At 49.6% G+C, this 25,285-nt stretch overlaps 17 non-coding genes across 17 annotated transcripts; all 17 read left to right on the forward strand.

The window, feature by feature from the left end:
* The first annotated feature begins 1,265 nt into the window (after positions 1 to 1,265).
* On the forward strand, positions 1,266 to 1,339 carry Trnaa-agc (transfer RNA alanine (anticodon AGC)). The gene has a single exon. It is a non-coding gene; the product is annotated as a tRNA-Ala (tRNA).
* Positions 1,340 to 2,743: 1,404 nt separating this feature from the next.
* Trnaa-agc (transfer RNA alanine (anticodon AGC)) lies at positions 2,744 to 2,817 on the forward strand. Its single transcript has one exon. It is a non-coding gene; the product is annotated as a tRNA-Ala (tRNA).
* Positions 2,818 to 4,207: 1,390 nt separating this feature from the next.
* Trnaa-agc (transfer RNA alanine (anticodon AGC)) lies at positions 4,208 to 4,281 on the forward strand. The gene has a single exon. It is a non-coding gene; the product is annotated as a tRNA-Ala (tRNA).
* A 1,401-nt stretch (positions 4,282 to 5,682) lies between these two features.
* Trnaa-agc (transfer RNA alanine (anticodon AGC)) lies at positions 5,683 to 5,756 on the forward strand. Its single transcript has one exon. It is a non-coding gene; the product is annotated as a tRNA-Ala (tRNA).
* A 1,387-nt stretch (positions 5,757 to 7,143) lies between these two features.
* Trnaa-ugc (transfer RNA alanine (anticodon UGC)) lies at positions 7,144 to 7,217 on the forward strand. Its single transcript has one exon. It is a non-coding gene; the product is annotated as a tRNA-Ala (tRNA).
* Positions 7,218 to 8,620: 1,403 nt separating this feature from the next.
* On the forward strand, positions 8,621 to 8,694 carry Trnaa-agc (transfer RNA alanine (anticodon AGC)). The gene has a single exon. It is a non-coding gene; the product is annotated as a tRNA-Ala (tRNA).
* Positions 8,695 to 10,081: 1,387 nt separating this feature from the next.
* Positions 10,082 to 10,155, forward strand: Trnaa-ugc (transfer RNA alanine (anticodon UGC)). The gene has a single exon. It is a non-coding gene; the product is annotated as a tRNA-Ala (tRNA).
* Positions 10,156 to 11,554: 1,399 nt separating this feature from the next.
* On the forward strand, positions 11,555 to 11,628 carry Trnaa-agc (transfer RNA alanine (anticodon AGC)). The gene has a single exon. It is a non-coding gene; the product is annotated as a tRNA-Ala (tRNA).
* A 1,387-nt stretch (positions 11,629 to 13,015) lies between these two features.
* Positions 13,016 to 13,089, forward strand: Trnaa-agc (transfer RNA alanine (anticodon AGC)). Its single transcript has one exon. It is a non-coding gene; the product is annotated as a tRNA-Ala (tRNA).
* Positions 13,090 to 14,478: 1,389 nt separating this feature from the next.
* On the forward strand, positions 14,479 to 14,552 carry Trnaa-agc (transfer RNA alanine (anticodon AGC)). Its single transcript has one exon. It is a non-coding gene; the product is annotated as a tRNA-Ala (tRNA).
* Positions 14,553 to 15,939: 1,387 nt separating this feature from the next.
* Trnaa-agc (transfer RNA alanine (anticodon AGC)) lies at positions 15,940 to 16,013 on the forward strand. The gene has a single exon. It is a non-coding gene; the product is annotated as a tRNA-Ala (tRNA).
* Positions 16,014 to 17,403: 1,390 nt separating this feature from the next.
* Positions 17,404 to 17,477, forward strand: Trnaa-agc (transfer RNA alanine (anticodon AGC)). The gene has a single exon. It is a non-coding gene; the product is annotated as a tRNA-Ala (tRNA).
* A 1,387-nt stretch (positions 17,478 to 18,864) lies between these two features.
* On the forward strand, positions 18,865 to 18,938 carry Trnaa-agc (transfer RNA alanine (anticodon AGC)). The gene has a single exon. It is a non-coding gene; the product is annotated as a tRNA-Ala (tRNA).
* Positions 18,939 to 20,325: 1,387 nt separating this feature from the next.
* Positions 20,326 to 20,399, forward strand: Trnaa-agc (transfer RNA alanine (anticodon AGC)). Its single transcript has one exon. It is a non-coding gene; the product is annotated as a tRNA-Ala (tRNA).
* A 1,387-nt stretch (positions 20,400 to 21,786) lies between these two features.
* Trnaa-agc (transfer RNA alanine (anticodon AGC)) lies at positions 21,787 to 21,860 on the forward strand. Its single transcript has one exon. It is a non-coding gene; the product is annotated as a tRNA-Ala (tRNA).
* Positions 21,861 to 23,248: 1,388 nt separating this feature from the next.
* Positions 23,249 to 23,322, forward strand: Trnaa-agc (transfer RNA alanine (anticodon AGC)). Its single transcript has one exon. It is a non-coding gene; the product is annotated as a tRNA-Ala (tRNA).
* Positions 23,323 to 24,709: 1,387 nt separating this feature from the next.
* Positions 24,710 to 24,783, forward strand: Trnaa-agc (transfer RNA alanine (anticodon AGC)). Its single transcript has one exon. It is a non-coding gene; the product is annotated as a tRNA-Ala (tRNA).
* Positions 24,784 to 25,285: the final 502 nt, after the last annotated feature.

Consider the following 25,285-nt stretch of genomic DNA (forward strand, 5'->3'; position numbering starts at 1 on the left):
CGTTCCCATTCTTTGCGTGCAGTCGGCTGCTACTGGTGTTGCTGGTTGTGACTGCTGATAACAGATGCCGTAGCAATCAATTCATGGAGTGAGTTGTATGTTTTGCGATAGTCTGTCTCTGACAACGAAAGCACAGGTGATATAGGTGCGAACACAGGAAGCTTGCAGCCCCTCGCTGCCTGCAGACACAGGGCAGCCACACTAGAAGAGCGGCCTAAGCCGTAGGCGAAATGTGCTCATTCGCTTTGGCGCGACGTCGAACTATAAATAAGGCTGTCACTAGCGTGAGCGTTGCGTGAGCGTCGTGTAAAGTCGGAAAAGTCATCTGCATGGGTGATTGCCAAGTTTGGGGAGCGTTTCGTAGTACGATCAGTGCAAAGGGGAAGCGGAAACTTGTTGTGTCCCAGTGTTTTGCAGTTGGACGACAAGAGTTTGACACAGTAGCAAAGAGCGAGGCACTGAGTTGGCATGAACAATGGAGAGCACAATGGGGCTTGAGATGTGCTTGTTACCTCAGGTGCTGTGTGATTGTGGACAAGGAGTGAAATGGACCAATTTGTGACCGCCCTTTCAATTTAAGACGTTCAAAACAGACGGAATTTGCATTCGTAATACCAGAGCATCGAAACTACTTGGAACTCTTGTGTATATGAACGTGTCCGCGCCTTTGTATTCTGGTACCTTCGCCGCTACAAACCAACCAACCATCGTGTCCGTGCACATCAGAGTCGCAAAGAATGGAGAATAGCCAGGCTTGGTCGTGTGTGTAGCTGTAGCTCAGTTGGCAGATCGTTCGCTTAGCGTGTGAACGGTCTGGGTTTCAAGCCCCGGCTCCTCCATGTTTTGTGGTCAGTGCATGGTAAGTGTTGGTCGCAGCGAACATAAACGCACGCAAGGAGTTGTAAAACCAGCGTCACAGACTGATATGATGTATACTGTCATAAGGAGAGCAAGATGTAAGTGTGGGGACCGGCTGTTATCGTGGTGTCATCGAGTGCAGATCTGTCTTAGGTATCACGGCTTAACGTCATTGAAGTCTAGAGGTGGACAACACGTTCGTCTTACTCAGAGCGGTGTCTGAACTCTATTTTCGACGTTATGCGTGCCACTTTCATTGTGGCCAACTACGATTCGATACAGAATGCACGAAACCTGAAAGACACCCTCACTGATACATAGAGAGTAGTGTTTGTCTGCGGAATAATGGGAGTGCAAGGGTCTGTGACGTTGATATGACTGTATGTAGCACTACTAGTTATCGGGGGGGTGGGCGTAGCTCAGATGGTAGAGCGCTCGCTTAGCGTGCGAGAGGTACTGGGATCGATACCCAGCGCCTCCAGAATTTTTAACACACCTACATGCGCACCTTGCGATGCAAGTGGAATAATTCCCAACCGGCAGAGGTGTGTAGGCAGATACAAGCGAACGATTAGCATCCACAATTGCGCCGATTTCACGTAAATCCCACTGCACGTTCCCATTCTTTGCGTGCAGTCGGCTGCTACTGGTGTTGCTGGTTGTGACTGCTGATAACAGATGCCGTAGCAATCAATTCATGGAGTGAGTTGTATGTTTTGCGATAGTCTGTCTCTGACAACGAAAGCACAGGTGATATAGGTGCGAACACAGGAAGCTTGCAGCCCCTCGCTGCCTGCAGACACAGGGCAGCCACACTAGAAGAGCGGCCTAAGCCGTAGGCGAAATGTGCTCATTCGCTTTGGCGCGACGTCGAACTATAAATAAGGCTGTCACTAGCGTGAGCGTTGCGTGAGCGTCGTGTAAAGTCGGAAAAGTCATCTGCATGGGTGATTGCCAAGTTTGGGGAGCGTTTCGTAGTACGATCAGTGCAAAGGGGAAGCGGAAACTTGTTGTGTCCCAGTGTTTTGCAGTTGGACGACAAGAGTTTGACACAGTAGCAAAGAGCGAGGCACTGAGTTGGCATGAACAATGGAGAGCACAATGGGGCTTGAGATGTGCTTGTTACCTCAGGTGCTGTGTGATTGTGGACAAGGAGTGAAATGGACCAATTTGTGACCGCCCTTTCAATTTAAGACGTTCAAAACAGACGGAATTTGCATTCGTAATACCAGAGCATCGAAACTACTTGGAACTCTTGTGTATATGAACGTGTCCGCGCCTTTGTATTCTGGTACCTTCGCCGCTACAAACCAACCAACCATCGTGTCCGTGCACATCAGAGTCGCAAAGAATGGAGAATAGCCAGGCTTGGTCGTGTGTGTAGCTGTAGCTCAGTTGGCAGATCGTTCGCTTAGCGTGTGAACGGTCTCGGTTTCAAGCCCCGGCTCCTCCATGTTTTGTGGTCAGTGCATGGTAAGTGTTGGTCGCAGCGAACATAAACGCACGCAAGAAGTTGCAAAACCAGCGTCACAGACTGATATGATGTATACTGTCATAAGGAGAGCAAGATGTAAGTGTGGGGACCGGCTGTTATCGTGGTGTCATCGAGTGCAGATCTGTCTTAGGTATCACGGCTTAACGTCATTGAAGTCTAGAGGTGGACAACACGTTCGTCTTACTCAGAGCGGTGTCTGAACTCTATTTTCGACGTTATGCGTGCCACTTTCATTGTGGCCAACTACGATTCGATACAGAATGCACGAAACCTGAAAGACACCCTCACTGATACATAGAGAGTAGTGTTTGTCTGCGGAATAATGGGAGTGCAAGGGTCTGTGACGTTGATATGACTGTATGTAGCACTACTAGCTATCGGGGGGGGGGGGGTGGGCGTAGCTCAGATGGTAGAGCGCTCGCTTAGCGTGCGAGAGGTACTGGGATCGATACCCAGCGCCTCCAGAATTTTTAACACACCTACATGCGCACCTTGCGATGCAAGTGGAATAATTCCCAACCGGCAGAGGTGTGTAGGCAGATACAAGCGAACGATTAGCATCCACAATTGCGCCGATTTCACGTAAATCCCACTGCACGTTCCCATTCTTTGCGTGCAGTCGGCTGCTACTGGTGTTGCTGGTTGTGACTGCTGATAACAGATGCCGTAGCAATCAATTCATGGAGTGAGTTGTATGTTTTGCGATAGTCTGTCTCTGACAACGAAAGCACAGGTGATATAGGTGCGAACACAGGAAGCTTGCAGCCCCTCGCTGCCTGCAGACACAGGGCAGCCACACTAGAAGAGCGGCCTAAGCCGTAGGCGAAATGTGCTCATTCGCTTTGGCGCGACGTCGAACTATAAATAAGGCTGTCACTAGCGTGAGCGTCGTGTAAAGTCGGAAAAGTCATCTGCATGGGTGATTGCCAAGTTTGGGGAGCGTTTCGTAGTACGATCAGTGCAAAGGGGAAGCGGAAACTTGTTGTGTCCCAGTGTTTTGCAGTTGGACGACAAGAGTTTGACACAGTAGCAAAGAGCGAGGCACTGAGTTGGCATGAACAATGGAGAGCACAATGGGGCTTGAGATGTGCTTGTTACCTCAGGTGCTGTGTGATTGTGGACAAGGAGTGAAATGGACCAATTTGTGACCGCCCTTTCAATTTAAGACGTTCAAAACAGACGGAATTTGCATTCGTAATACCAGAGCATCGAAACTACTTGGAACTCTTGTGTATATGAACGTGTCCGCGCCTTTGTATTCTGGTACCTTCGCCGCTACAAACCAACCAACCATCGTGTCCGTGCACATCAGAGTCGCAAAGAATGGAGAATAGCCAGGCTTGGTCGTGTGTGTAGCAGTAGCTCAGTTGGCAGATCGTTCGCTTAGCGTGTGAACGGTCTGGGTTTCAAGCCCCGGCTCCTCCATGTTTTGTGGTCAGTGCATGGTAAGTGTTGGTCGCAGCGAACATATACGCACGCAAGGAGTTGTAAAACCAGCGTCACAGACTGATATGATGTATACTGTCATAAGGAGAGCAAGATGTAAGTGTGGGGACCGGCTGTTATCGTGGTGTCATCGAGTGCAGATCTGTCTTAGGTATCACGGCTTAACGTCATTGAAGTCTAGAGGTGGACAACACGTTCGTCTTACTCAGAGCGGTGTCTGAACTCTATTTTCGACGTTATGCGTGCCACTTTCATTGTGGCCAACTACGATTCGATACAGAATGCACGAAACCTGAAAGACACCCTCACTGATACATAGAGAGTAGTGTTTGTCTGCGGAATAATGGGAGTGCAAGGGTCTGTGACGTTGATATGACTGTATGTAGCACTACTAGCTATCGGGGGGGGGGTGGGCGTAGCTCAGATGGTAGAGCGCTCGCTTAGCGTGCGAGAGGTACTGGGATCGATACCCAGCGCCTCCAGAATTTTTAACACACCTACATGCGCACCTTGCGATGCAAGTGGAATAATTCCCAACCGGCAGAGGTGTGTAGGCAGATACAAGCGAACGATTAGCATCCACAATTGCGCCGATTTCACGTAAATCCCACTGCACGTTCCCATTCTTTGCGTGCAGTCGGCTGCTACTGGTGTTGCTGGTTGTGACTGCTGATAACAGATGCCGTAGCAATCAATTCATGGAGTGAGTTGTATGTTTTGCGATAGTCTGTCTCTGACAACGAAAGCACAGGTGATATAGGTGCGAACACAGGAAGCTTGCAGCCCCTCGCTGCCTGCAGACACAGGGCAGCCACACTAGAAGAGCGGCCTAAGCCGTAGGCGAAATGTGCTCATTCGCTTTGGCGCGACGTCGAACTATAAATAAGGCTGTCACTAGCGTGAGCGTTGCGTGAGCGTCGTGTAAAGTCGGAAAAGTCATCTGCATGGGTGATTGCCAAGTTTGGGGAGCGTTTCGTAGTACGATCAGTGCAAAGGGGAAGCGGAAACTTGTTGTGTCCCAGTGTTTTGCAGTTGGACGACAAGAGTTTGACACAGTAGCAAAGAGCGAGGCACTGAGTTGGCATGAACAATGGAGAGCACAATGGGGCTTGAGATGTGCTTGTTACCTCAGGTGCTGTGTGATTGTGGACAAGGAGTGAAATGGACCAATTTGTGACCGCCCTTTCAATTTAAGACGTTCAAAACAGACGGAATTTGCATTCGTAATACCAGAGCATCGAAACTACTTGGAACTCTTGTGTATATGAACGTGTCCGCGCCTTTGTATTCTGGTACCTTCGCCGCTACAAACCAACCAACCATCGTGTCCGTGCACATCAGAGTCGCAAAGAATGGAGAATAGCCAGGCTTGGTCGTGTGTGTAGCTGTAGCTCAGTTGGCAGATCGTTCGCTTAGCGTGTGAACGGTCTCGGTTTCAAGCCCCGGCTCCTCCATGTTTTGTGGTCAGTGCATGGTAAGTGTTGGTCGCAGCGAACATAAACGCACGCAAGAAGTTGCAAAACCAGCGTCACAGACTGATATGATGTATACTGTCATAAGGAGAGCAAGATGTAAGTGTGGGGACCGGCTGTTATCGTGGTGTCATCGAGTGCAGATCTGTCTTAGGTATCACGGCTTAACGTCATTGAAGTCTAGAGGTGGACAACACGTTCGTCTTACTCAGAGCGGTGTCTGAACTCTATTTTCGACGTTATGCGTGCCACTTTCATTGTGGCCAACTACGATTCGATACAGAATGCACGAAACCTGAAAGACACCCTCACTGATACATAGAGAGTAGTGTTTGTCTGCGGAATAATGGGAGTGCAAGGGTCTGTGACGTTGATATGACTGTATGTAGCACTACTAGCTATCGGGGGGGGGGTGGGCGTAGCTCAGATGGTAGAGCGCTCGCTTAGCGTGCGAGAGGTACTGGGATCGATACCCAGCGCCTCCAGAATTTTTAACACACCTACATGCGCACCTTGCGATGCAAGTGGAATAATTCCCAACCGGCAGAGGTGTGTAGGCAGATACAAGCGAACGATTAGCATCCACAATTGCGCCGATTTCACGTAAATCCCACTGCACGTTCCCATTCTTTGCGTGCAGTCGGCTGCTACTGGTGTTGCTGGTTGTGACTGCTGATAACAGATGCCGTAGCAATCAATTCATGGAGTGAGTTGTATGTTTTGCGATAGTCTGTCTCTGACAACGAAAGCACAGGTGATATAGGTGCGAACACAGGAAGCTTGCAGCCCCTCGCTGCCTGCAGACACAGGGCAGCCACACTAGAAGAGCGGCCTAAGCCGTAGGCGAAATGTGCTCATTCGCTTTGGCGCGACGTCGAACTATAAATAAGGCTGTCACTAGCGTGAGCGTCGTGTAAAGTCGGAAAAGTCATCTGCATGGGTGATTGCCAAGTTTGGGGAGCGTTTCGTAGTACGATCAGTGCAAAGGGGAAGCGGAAACTTGTTGTGTCCCAGTGTTTTGCAGTTGGACGACAAGAGTTTGACACAGTAGCAAAGAGCGAGGCACTGAGTTGGCATGAACAATGGAGAGCACAATGGGGCTTGAGATGTGCTTGTTACCTCAGGTGCTGTGTGATTGTGGACAAGGAGTGAAATGGACCAATTTGTGACCGCCCTTTCAATTTAAGACGTTCAAAACAGACGGAATTTGCATTCGTAATACCAGAGCATCGAAACTACTTGGAACTCTTGTGTATATGAACGTGTCCGCGCCTTTGTATTCTGGTACCTTCGCCGCTACAAACCAACCAACCATCGTGTCCGTGCACATCAGAGTCGCAAAGAATGGAGAATAGCCAGGCTTGGTCGTGTGTGTAGCAGTAGCTCAGTTGGCAGATCGTTCGCTTAGCGTGTGAACGGTCTGGGTTTCAAGCCCCGGCTCCTCCATGTTTTGTGGTCAGTGCATGGTAAGTGTTGGTCGCAGCGAACATATACGCACGCAAGGAGTTGTAAAACCAGCGTCACAGACTGATATGATGTATACTGTCATAAGGAGAGCAAGATGTAAGTGTGGGGACCGGCTGTTATCGTGGTGTCATCGAGTGCAGATCTGTCTTAGGTATCACGGCTTAACGTCATTGAAGTCTAGAGGTGGACAACACGTTCGTCTTACTCAGAGCGGTGTCTGAACTCTATTTTCGACGTTATGCGTGCCACTTTCATTGTGGCCAACTACGATTCGATACAGAATGCACGAAACCTGAAAGACACCCTCACTGATACATAGAGAGTAGTGTTTGTCTGCGGAATAATGGGAGTGCAAGGGTCTGTGACGTTGATATGACTGTATGTAGCACTACTAGTTATCGGGGGGGTGGGCGTAGCTCAGATGGTAGAGCGCTCGCTTTGCGTGCGAGAGGTACTGGGATCGATACCCAGCGCCTCCAGAATTTTTAACACACCTACATGCGCACCTTGCGATGCAAGTGGAATAATTCCCAACCGGCAGAGGTGTGTAGGCAGATACAAGCGAACGATTAGCATCCACAATTGCGCCGATTTCACGTAAATCCCACTGCACGTTCCCATTCTTTGCGTGCAGTCGGCTGCTACTGGTGTTGCTGGTTGTGACTGCTGATAACAGATGCCGTAGCAATCAATTCATGGAGTGAGTTGTATGTTTTGCGATAGTCTGTCTCTGACAACGAAAGCACAGGTGATATAGGTGCGAACACAGGAAGCTTGCAGCCCCTCGCTGCCTGCAGACACAGGGCAGCCACACTAGAAGAGCGGCCTAAGCCGTAGGCGAAATGTGCTCATTCGCTTTGGCGCGACGTCGAACTATAAATAAGGCTGTCACTAGCGTGAGCGTTGCGTGAGCGTCGTGTAAAGTCGGAAAAGTCATCTGCATGGGTGATTGCCAAGTTTGGGGAGCGTTTCGTAGTACGATCAGTGCAAAGGGGAAGCGGAAACTTGTTGTGTCCCAGTGTTTTGCAGTTGGACGACAAGAGTTTGACACAGTAGCAAAGAGCGAGGCACTGAGTTGGCATGAACAATGGAGAGCACAATGGGGCTTGAGATGTGCTTGTTACCTCAGGTGCTGTGTGATTGTGGACAAGGAGTGAAATGGACCAATTTGTGACCGCCCTTTCAATTTAAGACGTTCAAAACAGACGGAATTTGCATTCGTAATACCAGAGCATCGAAACTACTTGGAACTCTTGTGTATATGAACGTGTCCGCGCCTTTGTATTCTGGTACCTTCGCCGCTACAAACCAACCAACCATCGTGTCCGTGCACATCAGAGTCGCAAAGAATGGAGAATAGCCAGGCTTGGTCGTGTGTGTAGCTGTAGCTCAGTTGGCAGATCGTTCGCTTAGCGTGTGAACGGTCTCGGTTTCAAGCCCCGGCTCCTCCATGTTTTGTGGTCAGTGCATGGTAAGTGTTGGTCGCAGCGAACATAAACGCACGCAAGAAGTTGCAAAACCAGCGTCACAGACTGATATGATGTATACTGTCATAAGGAGAGCAAGATGTAAGTGTGGGGACCGGCTGTTATCGTGGTGTCATCGAGTGCAGATCTGTCTTAGGTATCACGGCTTAACGTCATTGAAGTCTAGAGGTGGACAACACGTTCGTCTTACTCAGAGCGGTGTCTGAACTCTATTTTCGACGTTATGCGTGCCACTTTCATTGTGGCCAACTACGATTCGATACAGAATGCACGAAACCTGAAAGACACCCTCACTGATACATAGAGAGTAGTGTTTGTCTGCGGAATAATGGGAGTGCAAGGGTCTGTGACGTTGATATGACTGTATGTAGCACTACTAGCTATCGGGGGGGGGGGGTGGGCGTAGCTCAGATGGTAGAGCGCTCGCTTAGCGTGCGAGAGGTACTGGGATCGATACCCAGCGCCTCCAGAATTTTTAACACACCTACATGCGCACCTTGCGATGCAAGTGGAATAATTCCCAACCGGCAGAGGTGTGTAGGCAGATACAAGCGAACGATTAGCATCCACAATTGCGCCGATTTCACGTAAATCCCACTGCACGTTCCCATTCTTTGCGTGCAGTCGGCTGCTACTGGTGTTGCTGGTTGTGACTGCTGATAACAGATGCCGTAGCAATCAATTCATGGAGTGAGTTGTATGTTTTGCGATAGTCTGTCTCTGACAACGAAAGCACAGGTGATATAGGTGCGAACACAGGAAGCTTGCAGCCCCTCGCTGCCTGCAGACACAGGGCAGCCACACTAGAAGAGCGGCCTAAGCCGTAGGCGAAATGTGCTCATTCGCTTTGGCGCGACGTCGAACTATAAATAAGGCTGTCACTAGCGTGAGCGTCGTGTAAAGTCGGAAAAGTCATCTGCATGGGTGATTGCCAAGTTTGGGGAGCGTTTCGTAGTACGATCAGTGCAAAGGGGAAGCGGAAACTTGTTGTGTCCCAGTGTTTTGCAGTTGGACGACAAGAGTTTGACACAGTAGCAAAGAGCGAGGCACTGAGTTGGCATGAACAATGGAGAGCACAATGGGGCTTGAGATGTGCTTGTTACCTCAGGTGCTGTGTGATTGTGGACAAGGAGTGAAATGGACCAATTTGTGACCGCCCTTTCAATTTAAGACGTTCAAAACAGACGGAATTTGCATTCGTAATACCAGAGCATCGAAACTACTTGGAACTCTTGTGTATATGAACGTGTCCGCGCCTTTGTATTCTGGTACCTTCGCCGCTACAAACCAACCAACCATCGTGTCCGTGCACATCAGAGTCGCAAAGAATGGAGAATAGCCAGGCTTGGTCGTGTGTGTAGCAGTAGCTCAGTTGGCAGATCGTTCGCTTAGCGTGTGAACGGTCTGGGTTTCAAGCCCCGGCTCCTCCATGTTTTGTGGTCAGTGCATGGTAAGTGTTGGTCGCAGCGAACATATACGCACGCAAGGAGTTGTAAAACCAGCGTCACAGACTGATATGATGTATACTGTCATAAGGAGAGCAAGATGTAAGTGTGGGGACCGGCTGTTATCGTGGTGTCATCGAGTGCAGATCTGTCTTAGGTATCACGGCTTAACGTCATTGAAGTCTAGAGGTGGACAACACGTTCGTCTTACTCAGAGCGGTGTCTGAACTCTATTTTCGACGTTATGCGTGCCACTTTCATTGTGGCCAACTACGATTCGATACAGAATGCACGAAACCTGAAAGACACCCTCACTGATACATAGAGAGTAGTGTTTGTCTGCGGAATAATGGGAGTGCAAGGGTCTGTGACGTTGATATGACTGTATGTAGCACTACTAGTTATCGGGGGGGTGGGCGTAGCTCAGATGGTAGAGCGCTCGCTTTGCGTGCGAGAGGTACTGGGATCGATACCCAGCGCCTCCAGAATTTTTAACACACCTACATGCGCACCTTGCGATGCAAGTGGAATAATTCCCAACCGGCAGAGGTGTGTAGGCAGATACAAGCGAACGATTAGCATCCACAATTGCGCCGATTTCACGTAAATCCCACTGCACGTTCCCATTCTTTGCGTGCAGTCGGCTGCTACTGGTGTTGCTGGTTGTGACTGCTGATAACAGATGCCGTAGCAATCAATTCATGGAGTGAGTTGTATGTTTTGCGATAGTCTGTCTCTGACAACGAAAGCACAGGTGATATAGGTGCGAACACAGGAAGCTTGCAGCCCCTCGCTGCCTGCAGACACAGGGCAGCCACACTAGAAGAGCGGCCTAAGCCGTAGGCGAAATGTGCTCATTCGCTTTGGCGCGACGTCGAACTATAAATAAGGCTGTCACTAGCGTGAGCGTTGCGTGAGCGTCGTGTAAAGTCGGAAAAGTCATCTGCATGGGTGATTGCCAAGTTTGGGGAGCGTTTCGTAGTACGATCAGTGCAAAGGGGAAGCGGAAACTTGTTGTGTCCCAGTGTTTTGCAGTTGGACGACAAGAGTTTGACACAGTAGCAAAGAGCGAGGCACTGAGTTGGCATGAACAATGGAGAGCACAATGGGGCTTGAGATGTGCTTGTTACCTCAGGTGCTGTGTGATTGTGGACAAGGAGTGAAATGGACCAATTTGTGACCGCCCTTTCAATTTAAGACGTTCAAAACAGACGGAATTTGCATTCGTAATACCAGAGCATCGAAACTACTTGGAACTCTTGTGTATATGAACGTGTCCGCGCCTTTGTATTCTGGTACCTTCGCCGCTACAAACCAACCAACCATCGTGTCCGTGCACATCAGAGTCGCAAAGAATGGAGAATAGCCAGGCTTGGTCGTGTGTGTAGCTGTAGCTCAGTTGGCAGATCGTTCGCTTAGCGTGTGAACGGTCTCGGTTTCAAGCCCCGGCTCCTCCATGTTTTGTGGTCAGTGCATGGTAAGTGTTGGTCGCAGCGAACATAAACGCACGCAAGAAGTTGCAAAACCAGCGTCACAGACTGATATGATGTATACTGTCATAAGGAGAGCAAGATGTAAGTGTGGGGACCGGCTGTTATCGTGGTGTCATCGAGTGCAGATCTGTCTTAGGTATCACGGCTTAACGTCATTGAAGTCTAGAGGTGGACAACACGTTCGTCTTACTCAGAGCGGTGTCTGAACTCTATTTTCGACGTTATGCGTGCCACTTTCATTGTGGCCAACTACGATTCGATACAGAATGCACGAAACCTGAAAGACACCCTCACTGATACATAGAGAGTAGTGTTTGTCTGCGGAATAATGGGAGTGCAAGGGTCTGTGACGTTGATATGACTGTATGTAGCACTACTAGCTATCGGGGGGGGTGGGCGTAGCTCAGATGGTAGAGCGCTCGCTTAGCGTGCGAGAGGTACTGGGATCGATACCCAGCGCCTCCAGAATTTTTAACACACCTACATGCGCACCTTGCGATGCAAGTGGAATAATTCCCAACCGGCAGAGGTGTGTAGGCAGATACAAGCGAACGATTAGCATCCACAATTGCGCCGATTTCACGTAAATCCCACTGCACGTTCCCATTCTTTGCGTGCAGTCGGCTGCTACTGGTGTTGCTGGTTGTGACTGCTGATAACAGATGCCGTAGCAATCAATTCATGGAGTGAGTTGTATGTTTTGCGATAGTCTGTCTCTGACAACGAAAGCACAGGTGATATAGGTGCGAACACAGGAAGCTTGCAGCCCCTCGCTGCCTGCAGACACAGGGCAGCCACACTAGAAGAGCGGCCTAAGCCGTAGGCGAAATGTGCTCATTCGCTTTGGCGCGACGTCGAACTATAAATAAGGCTGTCACTAGCGTGAGCGTCGTGTAAAGTCGGAAAAGTCATCTGCATGGGTGATTGCCAAGTTTGGGGAGCGTTTCGTAGTACGATCAGTGCAAAGGGGAAGCGGAAACTTGTTGTGTCCCAGTGTTTTGCAGTTGGACGACAAGAGTTTGACACAGTAGCAAAGAGCGAGGCACTGAGTTGGCATGAACAATGGAGAGCACAATGGGGCTTGAGATGTGCTTGTTACCTCAGGTGCTGTGTGATTGTGGACAAGGAGTGAAATGGACCAATTTGTGACCGCCCTTTCAATTTAAGACGTTCAAAACAGACGGAATTTGCATTCGTAATACCAGAGCATCGAAACTACTTGGAACTCTTGTGTATATGAACGTGTCCGCGCCTTTGTATTCTGGTACCTTCGCCGCTACAAACCAACCAACCATCGTGTCCGTGCACATCAGAGTCGCAAAGAATGGAGAATAGCCAGGCTTGGTCGTGTGTGTAGCTGTAGCTCAGTTGGCAGATCGTTCGCTTAGCGTGTGAACGGTCTGGGTTTCAAGCCCCGGCTCCTCCATGTTTTGTGGTCAGTGCATGGTAAGTGTTGGTCGCAGCGAACATAAACGCACGCAAGGAGTTGCAAAACCAGCGTCACAGACTGATATGATGTATACTGTCATAAGGAGAGCAAGATGTAAGTGTGGGGACCGGCTGTTATCGTGGTGTCATCGAGTGCAGATCTGTCTTAGGTATCACGGCTTAACGTCATTGAAGTCTAGAGGTGGACAACACGTTCGTCTTACTCAGAGCGGTGTCTGAACTCTATTTTCGACGTTATGCGTGCCACTTTCATTGTGGCCAACTACGATTCGATACAGAATGCACGAAACCTGAAAGACACCCTCACTGATACATAGAGAGTAGTGTTTGTCTGCGGAATAATGGGAGTGCAAGGGTCTGTGACGTTGATATGACTGTATGTAGCACTACTAGTTATCGGGGGGGTGGGCGTAGCTCAGATGGTAGAGCGCTCGCTTAGCGTGCGAGAGGTACTGGGATCGATACCCAGCGCCTCCAGAATTTTTAACACACCTACATGCGCACCTTGCGATGCAAGTGGAATAATTCCCAACCGGCAGAGGTGTGTAGGCAGATACAAGCGAACGATTAGCATCCACAATTGCGCCGATTTCACGTAAATCCCACTGCACGTTCCCATTCTTTGCGTGCAGTCGGCTGCTACTGGTGTTGCTGGTTGTGACTGCTGATAACAGATGCCGTAGCAATCAATTCATGGAGTGAGTTGTATGTTTTGCGATAGTCTGTCTCTGACAACGAAAGCACAGGTGATATAGGTGCGAACACAGGAAGCTTGCAGCCCCTCGCTGCCTGCAGACACAGGGCAGCCACACTAGAAGAGCGGCCTAAGCCGTAGGCGAAATGTGCTCATTCGCTTTGGCGCGACGTCGAACTATAAATAAGGCTGTCACTAGCGTGAGCGTCGTGTAAAGTCGGAAAAGTCATCTGCATGGGTGATTGCCAAGTTTGGGGAGCGTTTCGTAGTACGATCAGTGCAAAGGGGAAGCGGAAACTTGTTGTGTCCCAGTGTTTTGCAGTTGGACGACAAGAGTTTGACACAGTAGCAAAGAGCGAGGCACTGAGTTGGCATGAACAATGGAGAGCACAATGGGGCTTGAGATGTGCTTGTTACCTCAGGTGCTGTGTGATTGTGGACAAGGAGTGAAATGGACCAATTTGTGACCGCCCTTTCAATTTAAGACGTTCAAAACAGACGGAATTTGCATTCGTAATACCAGAGCATCGAAACTACTTGGAACTCTTGTGTATATGAACGTGTCCGCGCCTTTGTATTCTGGTACCTTCGCCGCTACAAACCAACCAACCATCGTGTCCGTGCACATCAGAGTCGCAAAGAATGGAGAATAGCCAGGCTTGGTCGTGTGTGTAGCTGTAGCTCAGTTGGCAGATCGTTCGCTTAGCGTGTGAACGGTCTCGGTTTCAAGCCCCGGCTCCTCCATGTTTTGTGGTCAGTGCATGGTAAGTGTTGGTCGCAGCGAACATAAACGCACGCAAGAAGTTGCAAAACCAGCGTCACAGACTGATATGATGTATACTGTCATAAGGAGAGCAAGATGTAAGTGTGGGGACCGGCTGTTATCGTGGTGTCATCGAGTGCAGATCTGTCTTAGGTATCACGGCTTAACGTCATTGAAGTCTAGAGGTGGACAACACGTTCGTCTTACTCAGAGCGGTGTCTGAACTCTATTTTCGACGTTATGCGTGCCACTTTCATTGTGGCCAACTACGATTCGATACAGAATGCACGAAACCTGAAAGACACCCTCACTGATACATAGAGAGTAGTGTTTGTCTGCGGAATAATGGGAGTGCAAGGGTCTGTGACGTTGATATGACTGTATGTAGCACTACTAGCTATCGGGGGGGGGTGGGCGTAGCTCAGATGGTAGAGCGCTCGCTTAGCGTGCGAGAGGTACTGGGATCGATACCCAGCGCCTCCAGAATTTTTAACACACCTACATGCGCACCTTGCGATGCAAGTGGAATAATTCCCAACCGGCAGAGGTGTGTAGGCAGATACAAGCGAACGATTAGCATCCACAATTGCGCCGATTTCACGTAAATCCCACTGCACGTTCCCATTCTTTGCGTGCAGTCGGCTGCTACTGGTGTTGCTGGTTGTGACTGCTGATAACAGATGCCGTAGCAATCAATTCATGGAGTGAGTTGTATGTTTTGCGATAGTCTGTCTCTGACAACGAAAGCACAGGTGATATAGGTGCGAACACAGGAAGCTTGCAGCCCCTCGCTGCCTGCAGACACAGGGCAGCCACACTAGAAGAGCGGCCTAAGCCGTAGGCGAAATGTGCTCATTCGCTTTGGCGCGACGTCGAACTATAAATAAGGCTGTCACTAGCGTGAGCGTCGTGTAAAGTCGGAAAAGTCATCTGCATGGGTGATTGCCAAGTTTGGGGAGCGTTTCGTAGTACGATCAGTGCAAAGGGGAAGCGGAAACTTGTTGTGTCCCAGTGTTTTGCAGTTGGACGACAAGAGTTTGACACAGTAGCAAAGAGCGAGGCACTGAGTTGGCATGAACAATGGAGAGCACAATGGGGCTTGAGATGTGCTTGTTACCTCAGGTGCTGTGTGATTGTGGACAAGGAGTGAAATGGACCAATTTGTGACCGCCCTTTCAATTTAAGACGTTCAAAACAGACGGAATTTGCATTCGTAATACCAGAGCATCGAAACTACTTGGAACTCTTGTGTATATGAACGTGTCCGCGCCTTTGTATTCTGGTACCTTCGCCGCTACAAACCAACCAACCATCGTGTCCGTGCACATCAGAGTCGCAAAGAATGGAGAATAGCCAGGCTTGGTCGTGTGTGTAGCTGTAGCTCAGTTGGCAGATCGTTCGCTTAGCGTGTGAACGGTCTCGGTTTCAAGCCCCGGCTCCTCCATGTTTTGTGGTCAGTGCATGGTAAGTGTTGGTCGCAGCGAACATAAACGCACGCAAGAAGTTGCAAAACCAGCGTCACAGACTGATATGATGTATACTGTCATAAGGAGAGCAAGATGTAAGTGTGGGGACCGGCTGTTATCGTGGTGTCATCGAGTGCAGATCTGTCTTAGGTATCACGGCTTAACGTCATTGAAGTCTAGAGGTGGACAACACGTTCGTCTTACTCAGAGCGGTGTCTGAACTCTATTTTCGACGTTATGCGTGCCACTTTCATTGTGGCCAACTACGATTCGATACAGAATGCACGAAACCTGAAAGACACCCTCACTGATACATAGAGAGTAGTGTTTGTCTGCGGAATAATGGGAGTGCAAGGGTCTGTGACGTTGATATGACTGTATGTAGCACTACTATTTATCGGGGGGGTGGGCGTAGCTCAGATGGTAGAGCGCTCGCTTAGCGTGCGAGAGGTACTGGGATCGATACCCAGCGCCTCCAGAATTTTTAACACACCTACATGCGCACCTTGCGATGCAAGTGGAATAATTCCCAACCGGCAGAGGTGTGTAGGCAGATACAAGCGAACGATTAGCATCCACAATTGCGCCGATTTCACGTAAATCCCACTGCACGTTCCCATTCTTTGCGTGCAGTCGGCTGCTACTGGTGTTGCTGGTTGTGACTGCTGATAACAGATGCCGTAGCAATCAATTCATGGAGTGAGTTGTATGTTTTGCGATAGTCTGTCTCTGACAACGAAAGCACAGGTGATATAGGTGCGAACACAGGAAGCTTGCAGCCCCTCGCTGCCTGCAGACACAGGGCAGCCACACTAGAAGAGCGGCCTAAGCCGTAGGCGAAATGTGCTCATTCGCTTTGGCGCGACGTCGAACTATAAATAAGGCTGTCACTAGCGTGAGCGTCGTGTAAAGTCGGAAAAGTCATCTGCATGGGTGATTGCCAAGTTTGGGGAGCGTTTCGTAGTACGATCAGTGCAAAGGGGAAGCGGAAACTTGTTGTGTCCCAGTGTTTTGCAGTTGGACGACAAGAGTTTGACACAGTAGCAAAGAGCGAGGCACTGAGTTGGCATGAACAATGGAGAGCACAATGGGGCTTGAGATGTGCTTGTTACCTCAGGTGCTGTGTGATTGTGGACAAGGAGTGAAATGGACCAATTTGTGACCGCCCTTTCAATTTAAGACGTTCAAAACAGACGGAATTTGCATTCGTAATACCAGAGCATCGAAACTACTTGGAACTCTTGTGTATATGAACGTGTCCGCGCCTTTGTATTCTGGTACCTTCGCCGCTACAAACCAACCAACCATCGTGTCCGTGCACATCAGAGTCGCAAAGAATGGAGAATAGCCAGGCTTGGTCGTGTGTGTAGCTGTAGCTCAGTTGGCAGATCGTTCGCTTAGCGTGTGAACGGTCTCGGTTTCAAGCCCCGGCTCCTCCATGTTTTGTGGTCAGTGCATGGTAAGTGTTGGTCGCAGCGAACATAAACGCACGCAAGAAGTTGCAAAACCAGCGTCACAGACTGATATGATGTATACTGTCATAAGGAGAGCAAGATGTAAGTGTGGGGACCGGCTGTTATCGTGGTGTCATCGAGTGCAGATCTGTCTTAGGTATCACGGCTTAACGTCATTGAAGTCTAGAGGTGGACAACACGTTCGTCTTACTCAGAGCGGTGTCTGAACTCTATTTTCGACGTTATGCGTGCCACTTTCATTGTGGCCAACTACGATTCGATACAGAATGCACGAAACCTGAAAGACACCCTCACTGATACATAGAGAGTAGTGTTTGTCTGCGGAATAATGGGAGTGCAAGGGTCTGTGACGTTGATATGACTGTATGTAGCACTACTAGCTATCGGGGGGGGGGTGGGCGTAGCTCAGATGGTAGAGCGCTCGCTTAGCGTGCGAGAGGTACTGGGATCGATACCCAGCGCCTCCAGAATTTTTAACACACCTACATGCGCACCTTGCGATGCAAGTGGAATAATTCCCAACCGGCAGAGGTGTGTAGGCAGATACAAGCGAACGATTAGCATCCACAATTGCGCCGATTTCACGTAAATCCCACTGCACGTTCCCATTCTTTGCGTGCAGTCGGCTGCTACTGGTGTTGCTGGTTGTGACTGCTGATAACAGATGCCGTAGCAATCAATTCATGGAGTGAGTTGTATGTTTTGCGATAGTCTGTCTCTGACAACGAAAGCACAGGTGATATAGGTGCGAACACAGGAAGCTTGCAGCCCCTCGCTGCCTGCAGACACAGGGCAGCCACACTAGAAGAGCGGCCTAAGCCGTAGGCGAAATGTGCTCATTCGCTTTGGCGCGACGTCGAACTATAAATAAGGCTGTCACTAGCGTGAGCGTCGTGTAAAGTCGGAAAAGTCATCTGCATGGGTGATTGCCAAGTTTGGGGAGCGTTTCGTAGTACGATCAGTGCAAAGGGGAAGCGGAAACTTGTTGTGTCCCAGTGTTTTGCAGTTGGACGACAAGAGTTTGACACAGTAGCAAAGAGCGAGGCACTGAGTTGGCATGAACAATGGAGAGCACAATGGGGCTTGAGATGTGCTTGTTACCTCAGGTGCTGTGTGATTGTGGACAAGGAGTGAAATGGACCAATTTGTGACCGCCCTTTCAATTTAAGACGTTCAAAACAGACGGAATTTGCATTCGTAATACCAGAGCATCGAAACTACTTGGAACTCTTGTGTATATGAACGTGTCCGCGCCTTTGTATTCTGGTACCTTCGCCGCTACAAACCAACCAACCATCGTGTCCGTGCACATCAGAGTCGCAAAGAATGGAGAATAGCCAGGCTTGGTCGTGTGTGTAGCTGTAGCTCAGTTGGCAGATCGTTCGCTTAGCGTGTGAACGGTCTCGGTTTCAAGCCCCGGCTCCTCCATGTTTTGTGGTCAGTGCATGGTAAGTGTTGGTCGCAGCGAACATAAACGCACGCAAGAAGTTGCAAAACCAGCGTCACAGACTGATATGATGTATACTGTCATAAGGAGAGCAAGATGTAAGTGTGGGGACCGGCTGTTATCGTGGTGTCATCGAGTGCAGATCTGTCTTAGGTATCACGGCTTAACGTCATTGAAGTCTAGAGGTGGACAACACGTTCGTCTTACTCAGAGCGGTGTCTGAACTCTATTTTCGACGTTATGCGTGCCACTTTCATTGTGGCCAACTACGATTCGATACAGAATGCACGAAACCTGAAAGACACCCTCACTGATACATAGAGAGTAGTGTTTGTCTGCGGAATAATGGGAGTGCAAGGGTCTGTGACGTTGATATGACTGTATGTAGCACTACTATTTATCGGGGGGGTGGGCGTAGCTCAGATGGTAGAGCGCTCGCTTAGCGTGCGAGAGGTACTGGGATCGATACCCAGCGCCTCCAGAATTTTTAACACACCTACATGCGCACCTTGCGATGCAAGTGGAATAATTCCCAACCGGCAGAGGTGTGTAGGCAGATACAAGCGAACGATTAGCATCCACAATTGCGCCGATTTCACGTAAATCCCACTGCACGTTCCCATTCTTTGCGTGCAGTCGGCTGCTACTGGTGTTGCTGGTTGTGACTGCTGATAACAGATGCCGTAGCAATCAATTCATGGAGTGAGTTGTATGTTTTGCGATAGTCTGTCTCTGACAACGAAAGCACAGGTGATATAGGTGCGAACACAGGAAGCTTGCAGCCCCTCGCTGCCTGCAGACACAGGGCAGCCACACTAGAAGAGCGGCCTAAGCCGTAGGCGAAATGTGCTCATTCGCTTTGGCGCGACGTCGAACTATAAATAAGGCTGTCACTAGCGTGAGCGTCGTGTAAAGTCGGAAAAGTCATCTGCATGGGTGATTGCCAAGTTTGGGGAGCGTTTCGTAGTACGATCAGTGCAAAGGGGAAGCGGAAACTTGTTGTGTCCCAGTGTTTTGCAGTTGGACGACAAGAGTTTGACACAGTAGCAAAGAGCGAGGCACTGAGTTGGCATGAACAATGGAGAGCACAATGGGGCTTGAGATGTGCTTGTTACCTCAGGTGCTGTGTGATTGTGGACAAGGAGTGAAATGGACCAATTTGTGACCGCCCTTTCAATTTAAGACGTTCAAAACAGACGGAATTTGCATTCGTAATACCAGAGCATCGAAACTACTTGGAACTCTTGTGTATATGAACGTGTCCGCGCCTTTGTATTCTGGTACCTTCGCCGCTACAAACCAACCAACCATCGTGTCCGTGCACATCAGAGTCGCAAAGAATGGAGAATAGCCAGGCTTGGTCGTGTGTGTAGCTGTAGCTCAGTTGGCAGATCGTTCGCTTAGCGTGTGAACGGTCTGGGTTTCAAGCCCCGGCTCCTCCATGTTTTGTGGTCAGTGCATGGTAAGTGTTGGTCGCAGCGAACATAAACGCACGCAAGGAGTTGCAAAACCAGCGTCACAGACTGATATGATGTATACTGTCATAAGGAGAGCAAGATGTAAGTGTGGGGACCGGCTGTTATCGTGGTGTCATCGAGTGCAGATCTGTCTTAGGTATCACGGCTTAACGTCATTGAAGTCTAGAGGTGGACAACACGTTCGTCTTACTCAGAGCGGTGTCTGAACTCTATTTTCGACGTTATGCGTGCCACTTTCATTGTGGCCAACTACGATTCGATACAGAATGCACGAAACCTGAAAGACACCCTCACTGATACATAGAGAGTAGTGTTTGTCTGCGGAATAATGGGAGTGCAAGGGTCTGTGACGTTGATATGACTGTATGTAGCACTACTAGTTATCGGGGGGGTGGGCGTAGCTCAGATGGTAGAGCGCTCGCTTAGCGTGCGAGAGGTACTGGGATCGATACCCAGCGCCTCCAGAATTTTTAACACACCTACATGCGCACCTTGCGATGCAAGTGGAATAATTCCCAACCGGCAGAGGTGTGTAGGCAGATACAAGCGAACGATTAGCATCCACAATTGCGCCGATTTCACGTAAATCCCACTGCACGTTCCCATTCTTTGCGTGCAGTCGGCTGCTACTGGTGTTGCTGGTTGTGACTGCTGATAACAGATGCCGTAGCAATCTATTCATGGAGTGAGTTGTATGTTTTGCGATAGTCTGTCTCTGACAACGAAAGCACAGGTGATATAGGTGCGAACACAGGAAGCTTGCAGCCCCTCGCTGCCTGCAGACACAGGGCAGCCACACTAGAAGAGCGGCCTAAGCCGTAGGCGAAATGTGCTCATTCGCTTTGGCGCGACGTCGAACTATAAATAAGGCTGTCACTAGCGTGAGCGTCGTGTAAAGTCGGAAAAGTCATCTGCATGGGTGATTGCCAAGTTTGGGGAGCGTTTCGTAGTACGATCAGTGCAAAGGGGAAGCGGAAACTTGTTGTGTCCCAGTGTTTTGCAGTTGGACGACAAGAGTTTGACACAGTAGCAAAGAGCGAGGCACTGAGTTGGCATGAACAATGGAGAGCACAATGGGGCTTGAGATGTGCTTGTTACCTCAGGTGCTGTGTGATTGTGGACAAGGAGTGAAATGGACCAATTTGTGACCGCCCTTTCAATTTAAGACGTTCAAAACAGACGGAATTTGCATTCGTAATACCAGAGCATCGAAACTACTTGGAACTCTTGTGTATATGAACGTGTCCGCGCCTTTGTATTCTGGTACCTTCGCCGCTACAAACCAACCAACCATCGTGTCCGTGCACATCAGAGTCGCAAAGAATGGAGAATAGCCAGGCTTGGTCGTGTGCGTAGCTGTAGCTCAGTTGGCAGATCGTTCGCTTAGCGTGTGAACGGTCTGGGTTTCAAGCCCCGGCTCCTCCATGTTTTGTGGTCAGTGCATGGTAAGTGTTGGTCGCAGCGAACATAAACGCACGCAAGGAGTTGCAAAACCAGCGTCACAGACTGATATGATGTATACTGTCATAAGGAGAGCAAGATGTAAGTGTGGGGACCGGCTGTTATCGTGGTGTCATCGAGTGCAGATCTGTCTTAGGTATCACGGCTTAACGTCATTGAAGTCTAGAGGTGGACAACACGTTCGTCTTACTCAGAGCGGTGTCTGAACTCTATTTTCGACGTTATGCGTGCCACTTTCATTGTGGCCAACTACGATTCGATACAGAATGCACGAAACCTGAAAGACACCCTCACTGATACATAGAGAGTAGTGTTTGTCTGCGGAATAATGGGAGTGCAAGGGTCTGTGACGTTGATATGACTGTATGTAGCACTACTAGTTATCGGGGGGGTGGGCGTAGCTCAGATGGTAGAGCGCTCGCTTAGCGTGCGAGAGGTACTGGGATCGATACCCAGCGCCTCCAGAATTTTTAACACACCTACATGCGCACCTTGCGATGCAAGTGGAATAATTCCCAACCGGCAGAGGTGTGTAGGCAGATACAAGCGAACGATTAGCATCCACAATTGCGCCGATTTCACGTAAATCCCACTGCACGTTCCCATTCTTTGCGTGCAGTCGGCTGCTACTGGTGTTGCTGGTTGTGACTGCTGATAACAGATGCCGTAGCAATCAATTCATGGAGTGAGTTGTATGTTTTGCGATAGTCTGTCTCTGACAACGAAAGCACAGGTGATATAGGTGCGAACACAGGAAGCTTGCAGCCCCTCGCTGCCTGCAGACACAGGGCAGCCACACTAGAAGAGCGGCCTAAGCCGTAGGCGAAATGTGCTCATTCGCTTTGGCGCGACGTCGAACTATAAATAAGGCTGTCACTAGCGTGAGCGTCGTGTAAAGTCGGAAAAGTCATCTGCATGGGTGATTGCCAAGTTTGGGGAGCGTTTCGTAGTACGATCAGTGCAAAGGGGAAGCGGAAACTTGTTGTGTCCCAGTGTTTTGCAGTTGGACGACAAGAGTTTGACACAGTAGCAAAGAGCGAGGCACTGAGTTGGCATGAACAATGGAGAGCACAATGGGGCTTGAGATGTGCTTGTTACCTCAGGTGCTGTGTGATTGTGGACAAGGAGTGAAATGGACCAATTTGTGACCGCCCTTTCAATTTAAGACGTTCAAAACAGACGGAATTTGCATTCGTAATACCAGAGCATCGAAACTACTTGGAACTCTTGTGTATATGAACGTGTCCGCGCCTTTGTATTCTGGTACCTTCGCCGCTACAAACCAACCAACCATCGTGTCCGTGCACATCAGAGTCGCAAAGAATGGAGAATAGCCAGGCTTGGTCGTGTGTGTAGCTGTAGCTCAGTTGGCAGATCGTTCGCTTAGCGTGTGAACGGTCTGGGTTTCAAGCCCCGGCTCCTCCATGTTTTGTGGTCAGTGCATGGTAAGTGTTGGTCGCAGCGAACATAAACGCACGCAAGGAGTTGCAAAACCAGCGTCACAGACTGATATGATGTATACTGTCATAAGGAGAGCAAGATGTAAGTGTGGGGACCGGCTGTTATCGTGGTGTCATCGAGTGCAGATCTGTCTTAGGTATCACGGCTTAACGTCATTGAAGTCTAGAGGTGGACAACACGTTCGTCTTACTCAGAGCGGTGTCTGAACTCTATTTTCGACGTTATGCGTGCCACTTTCATTGTGGCCAACTACGATTCGATACAGAATGCACGAAACCTGAAAGACACCCTCACTGATACATAGAGAGTAGTGTTTGTCTGCGGAATAATGGGAGTGCAAGGGTCTGTGACGTTGATATGACTGTATGTAGCACTACTAGCTACCGGGGGGGGTGGGCGTAGCTCAGATGGTAGAGCGCTCGCTTAGCGTGCGAGAGGTACTGGGATCGATACCCAGCGCCTCCAGAATTTTTAACACACCTACATGCGCACCTTGCGATGCAAGTGGAATAATTCCCAACCGGCAGAGGTGTGTAGGCAGATACAAGCGAACGATTAGCATCCACAATTGCGCCGATTTCACGTAAATCCCACTGCACGTTCCCATTCTTTGCGTGCAGTCGGCTGCTACTGGTGTTGCTGGTTGTGACTGCTGATAACAGATGCCGTAGCAATCAATTCATGGAGTGAGTTGTATGTTTTGCGATAGTCTGTCTCTGACAACGAAAGCACAGGTGATATAGGTGCGAACACAGGAAGCTTGCAGCCCCTCGCTGCCTGCAGACACAGGGCAGCCACACTAGAAGAGCGGCCTAAGCCGTAGGCGAAATGTGCTCATTCGCTTTGGCGCGACGTCGAACTATAAATAAGGCTGTCACTAGCGTGAGCGTCGTGTAAAGTCGGAAAAGTCATCTGCATGGGTGATTGCCAAGTTTGGGGAGCGTTTCGTAGTACGATCAGTGCAAAGGGGAAGCGGAAACTTGTTGTGTCCCAGTGTTTTGCAGTTGGACGACAAGAGTTTGACACAGTAGCAAAGAGCGAGGCACTGAGTTGGCATGAACAATGGAGAGCACAATGGGGCTTGAGATGTGCTTGTTACCTCAGGTGCTGTGTGATTGTGGACAAGGAGTGAAATGGACCAATTTGTGACCGCCCTTTCAATTTAAGACGTTCAAAACAGACGGAATTTGCATTCGTAATACCAGAGCATCGAAACTACTTGGAACTCTTGTGTATATGAACGTGTCCGCGCCTTTGTATTCTGGTACCTTCGCCGCTACAAACCAACCAACCATCGTGTCCGTGCACATCAGAGTCGCAAAGAATGGAGAATAGCCAGGCTTGGTCGTGTGCGTAGCTGTAGCTCAGTTGGCAGATCGTTCGCTTAGCGTGTGAACGGTCTGGGTTTCAAGCCCCGGCTCCTCCATGTTTTGTGGTCAGTGCATGGTAAGTGTTGGTCGCAGCGAACATAAACGCACGCAAGGAGTTGCAAAACCAGCGTCACAGACTGATATGATGTATACTGTCATAAGGAGAGCAAGATGTAAGTGTGGGGACCGGCTGTTATCGTGGTGTCATCGAGTGCAGATCTGTCTTAGGTATCACGGCTTAACGTCATTGAAGTCTAGAGGTGGACAACACGTTCGTCTTACTCAGAGCGGTGTCTGAACTCTATTTTCGACGTTATGCGTGCCACTTTCATTGTGGCCAACTACGATTCGATACAGAATGCACGAAACCTGAAAGACACCCTCACTGATACATAGAGAGTAGTGTTTGTCTGCGGAATAATGGGAGTGCAAGGGTCTGTGACGTTGATATGACTGTATGTAGCACTACTAGTTATCGGGGGGGTGGGCGTAGCTCAGATGGTAGAGCGCTCGCTTAGCGTGCGAGAGGTACTGGGATCGATACCCAGCGCCTCCAGAATTTTTAACACACCTACATGCGCACCTTGCGGTGCAAGTGGAATAATTCCCAACCGGCAGAGGTGTGTAGGCAGATACAAGCGAACGATTAGCATCCACAATTGCGCCGATTTCACGTAAATCCCACTGCACGTTCCCATTCTTTGCGTGCAGTCGGCTGCTACTGGTGTTGCTGGTTGTGACTGCTGATAACAGATGCCGTAGCAATCAATTCATGGAGTGAGTTGTATGTTTTGCGATAGTCTGTCTCTGACAACGAAAGCACAGGTGATATAGGTGCGAACACAGGAAGCTTGCAGCCCCTCGCTGCCTGCAGACACAGGGCAGCCACACTAGAAGAGCGGCCTAAGCCGTAGGCGAAATGTGCTCATTCGCTTTGGCGCGACGTCGAACTATAAATAAGGCTGTCACTAGCGTGAGCGTCGTGTAAAGTCGGAAAAGTCATCTGCATGGGTGATTGCCAAGTTTGGGGAGCGTTTCGTAGTACGATCAGTGCAAAG

This window comes from Schistocerca gregaria, chromosome 3 (genome assembly GCF_023897955.1).
Source record: "Schistocerca gregaria isolate iqSchGreg1 chromosome 3, iqSchGreg1.2, whole genome shotgun sequence".
Lineage (NCBI taxonomy): Eukaryota > Metazoa > Arthropoda > Insecta > Orthoptera > Acrididae > Schistocerca > Schistocerca gregaria.